This window comes from Esox lucius, chromosome 2 (assembly GCF_011004845.1).
Source record: "Esox lucius isolate fEsoLuc1 chromosome 2, fEsoLuc1.pri, whole genome shotgun sequence".
NCBI classification, from domain to species: Eukaryota; Metazoa; Chordata; class Actinopteri; order Esociformes; family Esocidae; genus Esox; species Esox lucius.
In genome coordinates this window covers 30308557-30315133 of record NC_047570.1, presented here as the reverse complement: position 1 = coordinate 30315133, position 6577 = coordinate 30308557, and positions in this window count along the sequence as shown.

The window sequence follows — 6577 nt, the reverse complement described above, 5'->3', positions numbered from 1 at the left end:
GTGGACCACAGGCCATAGTTGGGGAGGGGGCAACAGGCCATGAACCAAAACATAAAATAAGTGTTCTGTTTGATGCCTTTAGCTGTCCACGATTCTGAAAGGTAAATGTATTGTACATTTAGTTAAGGTGCTTTATCTATGCCACTACATAGACAACCAGTCGCCATTTGACCTCCAGCCAGGTTCATCTCCAGAATCTCCAGGCTTCCTTGGGTAACCAGTAATTCTAAGATTGTAGGCTATAATTTCATTCAGAATTATGAAGTCATAAACAGTTTCCAGTATTAAGTTCACCAACAACCAAATTTTCATTGCCTTTGTATGTGTGTGTGTGAATGTGTGTGTGTGTGTGTCTGTGTGTGTTTGTGAAAGAGAGAGAGTTCCTACGTGTGTGCATGCTTGCATTGGCTGTGTCTTATAGTCTGGGCAATGTAAGTAATGAGTGAGAATTAATTCTTCAGCACAATATTTACATTGTAACATGGTAGCTTTGATCAGCCACAGCAAGGGTATTGAGGGCGACTGCTGGCCAGTCATCAGCCGGGCAAAGGTGTGATGAGTTGTGATGTTCCTCGCAAAGTTGGTTTTTGCACCTGGACGTGGTGAAGTTGAATGGAGTTGAACACATGCAAACAAATGCTTTTGTTCTTCGGGGGGGGGGACAAAGACCTTGGCAGGCTCGGGACTCGGCCACTCAAACACTGTCGCTATTGTTTCCCCTTCGTTGCCTCTTGTCACTCTCCCTGTCTAAGTTCTAATGAGGACAACGAGCTCTCGCGGGCACATTTCTCACTTCAGCAACTTTCTAACACTTCCTCCTAATGAGCGAGAGAGAGAGAGAGAGAGAGAGAGCCCCGAAAGATTGAGCCAGGGTAAAGACAGGGTAGGAATCGAGACAGAGAGGGTTCCAGAGAAACACAGAGAGATTGAGTGGAAGGAAAGACAATGTGTGGGTGAGAAGAGGAACAGACCAGTGCAGATTTGAGATGGAAGAAACAGGCATGTGCTGTTTTAATGCAAATAGTCTTAACATAATGTAGATTCGATAAGCATCAGGATGGCAGACATTGATGATAATCAAATGGCCATTCCATGCACTGTAGGAACTAAAGTAGGGTTACATTCCAATTGGTCTAAAACCAGAACCTTTTGTCATAGGTCAGCCTGATAGTGGAAAAATAATGATAATTATGCATCTACTTAATATGATAAAAATGTATTACATTGTACAATAACATTCAATAATGCCTAGCCAACTGATACTACTGCAGTTGATGTTATTATGATCCCTACATTATGTTTAGTAGCGTTTTGCTTTATATCGAATTGTCAGAATTACTCAGAAATAAAAAAGGGATTTCAATAAAATCAGTCCATGTCTATAGGTCATATGGAGGAATCATTCTGAAAACATCCAGATGTGTTGTGGGAAAGTGGGGCCCAGTGGCATGGTCCTCCAGGCTTGGATGGTCAGGTTAATTGGGTTTCCACACCTTCTCATAGAGGTCACGTCTCTTATTCCCACTGCGCGTCAACACCACTTATATACTCCCCATACACCCAGACAGCTAATTTTGGCAACAGCATATGTAAAAAGACTGTTATTGGAAATTACATTTATATATTCCTTTTTAAGATTTCAAAAGAGTTGAGTAATGATGTCAGGATTTTAATACTTTGGCAAATTTACATTAAAATATTTGATTAATGGGCTTAATCGAGTATGTGAGAAACCAGAATTCATGTAAAATTGGGAAGTCATTATAAATAAAACTCATGCCTTAAATAACCAATATGAATGTATAGGCTAGTAAAAGCCTCCCGTCCACAGATGAAACTGTCGTTCCGTAATCCAACCCCACGGTAGACCGCAGCCTCACCCATCTACACCACTCTGTCTGAATACACATTTTATTGACAATATTGTATTTTACCTATTTTCTTCACCATTTTTTGCCTTAATAAAACAGAACACAGCAAGTAACCTACCTGTAAGTGGCTTTGCCATGCCTTTCCATTGGCCAATCAGATCACTGGTTAGTGACAGGTTCTTCAGACTGACCAATGAGCTCTTAAACCAGCTACCAGTCCATGGAAGGCCTGGGAGACACTATTAGAATGAGAGAGAAAGTGATGCTATGTGCATGATAGAGGGGAGGGGGAGAGAAGGAGGTGGAGACTGAGATAGACAGAGAGGGAGGAAGAAAGGAAGCCGGAAGAGAGTAAAATGATAGACATTCAGAAAGGGAGATAGAGAGGACCTCTAAACAGTGCTGGATCCACCCCCCATAAAAGGGGGAGAGAGCTGGGGGAGGGGTGGTATCTCTAGCATGTGGTCGTGGCGGAAGAGACGGATCAGGACAGAGAAAAGGGGGATGGAGAGGGAGAGAGAGAAAGGGAGGAAGAGGGAGAGATAGAAAGGGAGGGAGTGCCAGGGCCACAGTGAGATAACTCTGTCCAGGTGTTCAGGGCCCAGACAAAGAACCTTTTCAGGGCCCCAATGAGAAAGAAGCACCCCCCTCCCGCCCCCTCGCTTGTCGCAAAATATACAGGAGGGGAAAGAGAGAACAAAACTCAGGCAGATGGTTATATTCTATTACAGTAGCTAAATATGTGTGAGAGGAAAGCCTAGGCAATTAAGTGAGCTTTCCTCGTTGGGAATAACAAGGCCTTTGATTAACGGAGCCCATAGTTCAGGTCAGAGATGACGAGTGCAACCCAAATGGCATTCTAGTCTTCTTGTAGTGCACTAGTTTGATCTAGAAGTCTAAGGGCCATTTGGGAAAAACGATCCATTTCCCATAAAAGATAAGCCGTTATCAAACCCAACCTGTTATCAGGTCTGTCTATTGTTGTCTGATTGATGGCAATACTGTGGAGGGTTGAAATTAAATGTTTTGATTTTCTGAAGGACAATGCACTACTTCTACAAGGCACCTTTAACAGTCAAACTAATTGACCTCACTGGGCTGGAGTTCAGAGCACCTTATTAGGGACAGGTCGGTTTTCATCAGGGAGGGACACTGGTCTAAAATGGGTAGGGTGCTAGAGAGTTATAAGCATCCATCACCTTCCTTGTTGTACTGTACTTCCTAATATTTGAGCTGTATTGGAAGACTCTGAGCTGGTTTCGGTGGCCTATATTTTTATGAATATGCAGGTCGAGATATGCAATGCAGTGGAAGCGTTCTTTTCCATCAAGTAGAAAAAAGGAATCACCTTTCTCTGAATATCTGTTTGCAACGTTTTGAGAATGTTATACTTCTGAACCGTCCTCTCTCCTTCACTCCCAGAAACACTACTTTCATCCCCTAGCCTTTAATCCAGCAGGTACTCCTGATTCTTATAGCTAGCTACAGCTTTGATGTACGCCTTGTTTTGTTGATATTTGTTTGTTGTGCAAGAGCAAAATGACGTAGCCAGATGAAATTCCTTACATATATATGACAGTAATATGCAAGCCTAGGGTAAAATGAATGAAGTTCTGTATAACTAGCTAGTACAGGGATTAATATTTGTTGCTAGCTGGCTAACTAAATGGCACCTACATATCCACTCTCTAATTCCCAGGAGATTTCCCAGCGTAATGGTGATAGCAAACCTAGATGTACAGTAGTCATGAAGGAGATTAGGAATAGGGATAAAATTACCCCATATAAAGTTACATCCTTCCTCTTGCTATCTAACTGACTGTGTAAATAAAATGCCTTTCAGGAGTATGTTTAAATGTCTCAATATTTTAGACAAAAACGGACAAAATACATCTGAAAATGTCTACACCATTGAACAAGCAAGAGCAGTGATAATCATGAATGCGTAATATGTATTTTTTGCCAATTCTTTAGACAGCTAGTCACGCTGTTAAGAAACTATAAAAATAAATAGTTTTGAACTTGGTTAGGCTACTAGGTTATTTTTAAGGACATGGCTGTGGCCTTACTGTGTTGCTCATTTTATCCAAACTGCGTGTTTGGCCTGTTCATGAGACAAGCTGAGCCATTTCTGTTGCTTTGAAAATTTGGTTCAGAACAAACAGTTTTAAAATAAATGTTTTTCATGCATATCTGCTTGGGTGGGAAAGACACACATTTTTTTCAGAATGGCAGTGGGGATTTCTTTAAGACTGCAAGGGAAGCTCGGCTTCCCCTATAATGTCAAAAAAAATAATGGTCAAATATGTACTATTGTGTAAACATTTTATTGACAAAAAAAGCGTTAAAACATGTTCATCTCTAAAACTAGAATCAGCTACAGGTCGGCTGACTCGATTTTCTTCTCATACAATCCCGCAGCGTCACAGTGCATCCCTGTTGACTTCAATGGGGCTGCCTAAAACTTATTTTTTCAGTGCTCCGAAAATAGACGGTGATTGGATAAATCCTGGGATTATGTCCCGCCCACGGACGCTCAGCGTCTCTGGGTGTGAATGAGGAGTGGGCTGGCCCAGACTCCGGGCTTCCACGTGATGATTGGAGGATCTGACGATCTGTCAAACTGCATCCCCTTTTGACTGACAGCGGTCTGTACTATAAGAAGTCACTGAAGCTATTTCGCGCTCAGTCCCATCGCGGATTTCTGAAGTGTATTCGAAAGAGTCCAAAAGTCCCAGAGTGTCAGTACAAAGTCCAAAAGACCCCAAAGACCCTGAGTGTCAGTACAAATGAAGACCATCAGAGGGTTATAATGTAGGCCGAAAATGAGCTTCCCCTCTTTGAAAGACCAGCAGCCGCCACTGCAGAATGGGTCCAACCTATTGGACCTGTAAAGGCCTCTACTCCACAAAGCTAAGAACCTTGTCAAAGAAAGGTCGCATTTGTGCAGAGGATCACTGGTTTGTGCCCTGTGTGGGCAGGCACACTGTCAGTGGAGGAAGCTATTATATTAACAGTAGCACGTTGTTGTCGGTTTCATGAGGTAGGCTTATTTAATAATTTTTTACAGTGGTCATAGAATTAAGAGGGGAACGCTGTTGTATGTTCTTTTTAAATTCACGGAGAGGGTCAAGTGGATATATTATTTTACTTTGGGGAGGGTGGAGGCATATTCAAAAAATGTTGGGACACTGCATATAATGCAAATAAAAACAAAATGCAATGATGTGCAAAACATTTACATTTTATTTAATTGAATATAGTACAAAGACAACATATACAATTATAAAACTGAGAAAATAAACTGATTTTGGAAAAATACATTACAATACATTTTAAATGTTATGCCAGCAACACATTTAAAGAAATTTGTGACAGGGACATGTTTACCACTGTGTTGCATCACCTCTTCTTTTAACAACACTCAGTAAGCATTTGGAAACTGAGGAGACCAGCTGCTGTAGTTTTGAAAGTGAAATGTATTCCCATTCTTTCTTGATCTTCTTTTTTTGTATTTTTCGTTTTGCTATTGTCTTGCTGAAATCAAGGCCTTCCCTGAACAAGATGTTGTCTGGATGGCAGCATATGTTGCTCCAAAACCTGTATATATTGTTCAGCATTAATGGTGCCTTCACAGATGTGTAAGTCACCCATGCCATGTGCACTAATGCACCCCAATACCATCACGAATGCTGGCTTTTGAACTGTGCACTGATAACAAGCTGGATGGTCCCTCTTTTCTTTAGTCCGGAGGACGCTATGTCCATGATTCCCAAAAATGATATGAGCACAGGACAGTTTTCCACTTCACCTTAGTCCATCATAAATGAGCTGGGCCCAGAGAAGGCAACGGCGGGAGTTGTGGATCTTGTTCTTATATGGTTTCTTCTTTGCATGGTAGAGTTTTTAACTTGCATTTGTGGATGCAGCAATGTACTGTGTTTTCAGAAGTGTTCCTGAGCCCATGCAGTGATTTCCACAACAGAATTTTGTCTTTTTTTAATGCAATGAGGGCCCAAAGATCATGGATATCCAATATTGGTTTTCTGCCTTGTCCCACGGGGATACAAAGATTTCTCTGGATTCTCTGAATCTTTTAATTACATTATGTACTGTAAATTATGAGATCCCCGAACTCTTTGCAATTTTACTTTGAGAAACGTTTTTCTTAAATTGTTGCACTATTTGCCCACACAGTCTTTCACAGAGTGGTGAACCCCTCCCCATCCTCACATCTGACACACCTACCCTCTCTGGAATGATCTTTTAATACCCAGTCATGTTACTAACCTTTTGCCAATTGACCTAATTAGTTGTGTGACATTTCACTACGTTTTAGTTTAGCATTACACAACTTTTGTTGCTTCTGTCCCAACTTTTTGGAACGTGTTGCTGGCATCAAATTAAAAGTGAGCATATATTTTTCAAGAAACAATAAAAATGTTATGCAGCGTGGCAACATTTTTGGAAACACTGTTGTATAACAAACTGTCCCTGCTGAGAGTAGAATACACCATGAATTTACAAGGAAACAGCATTTCAACAAATTCAAATATATCAAATATTATACTGGGTAATAATTTCAAAATGTCAACTTATGTTGGATGATAATGATGAGATATAGACACAGTACATCCTGTATCACTTGTATGTCTGTCATACTGTCTCTATAATGTATCCTTTTCTATGGAATGCCATAGGATATC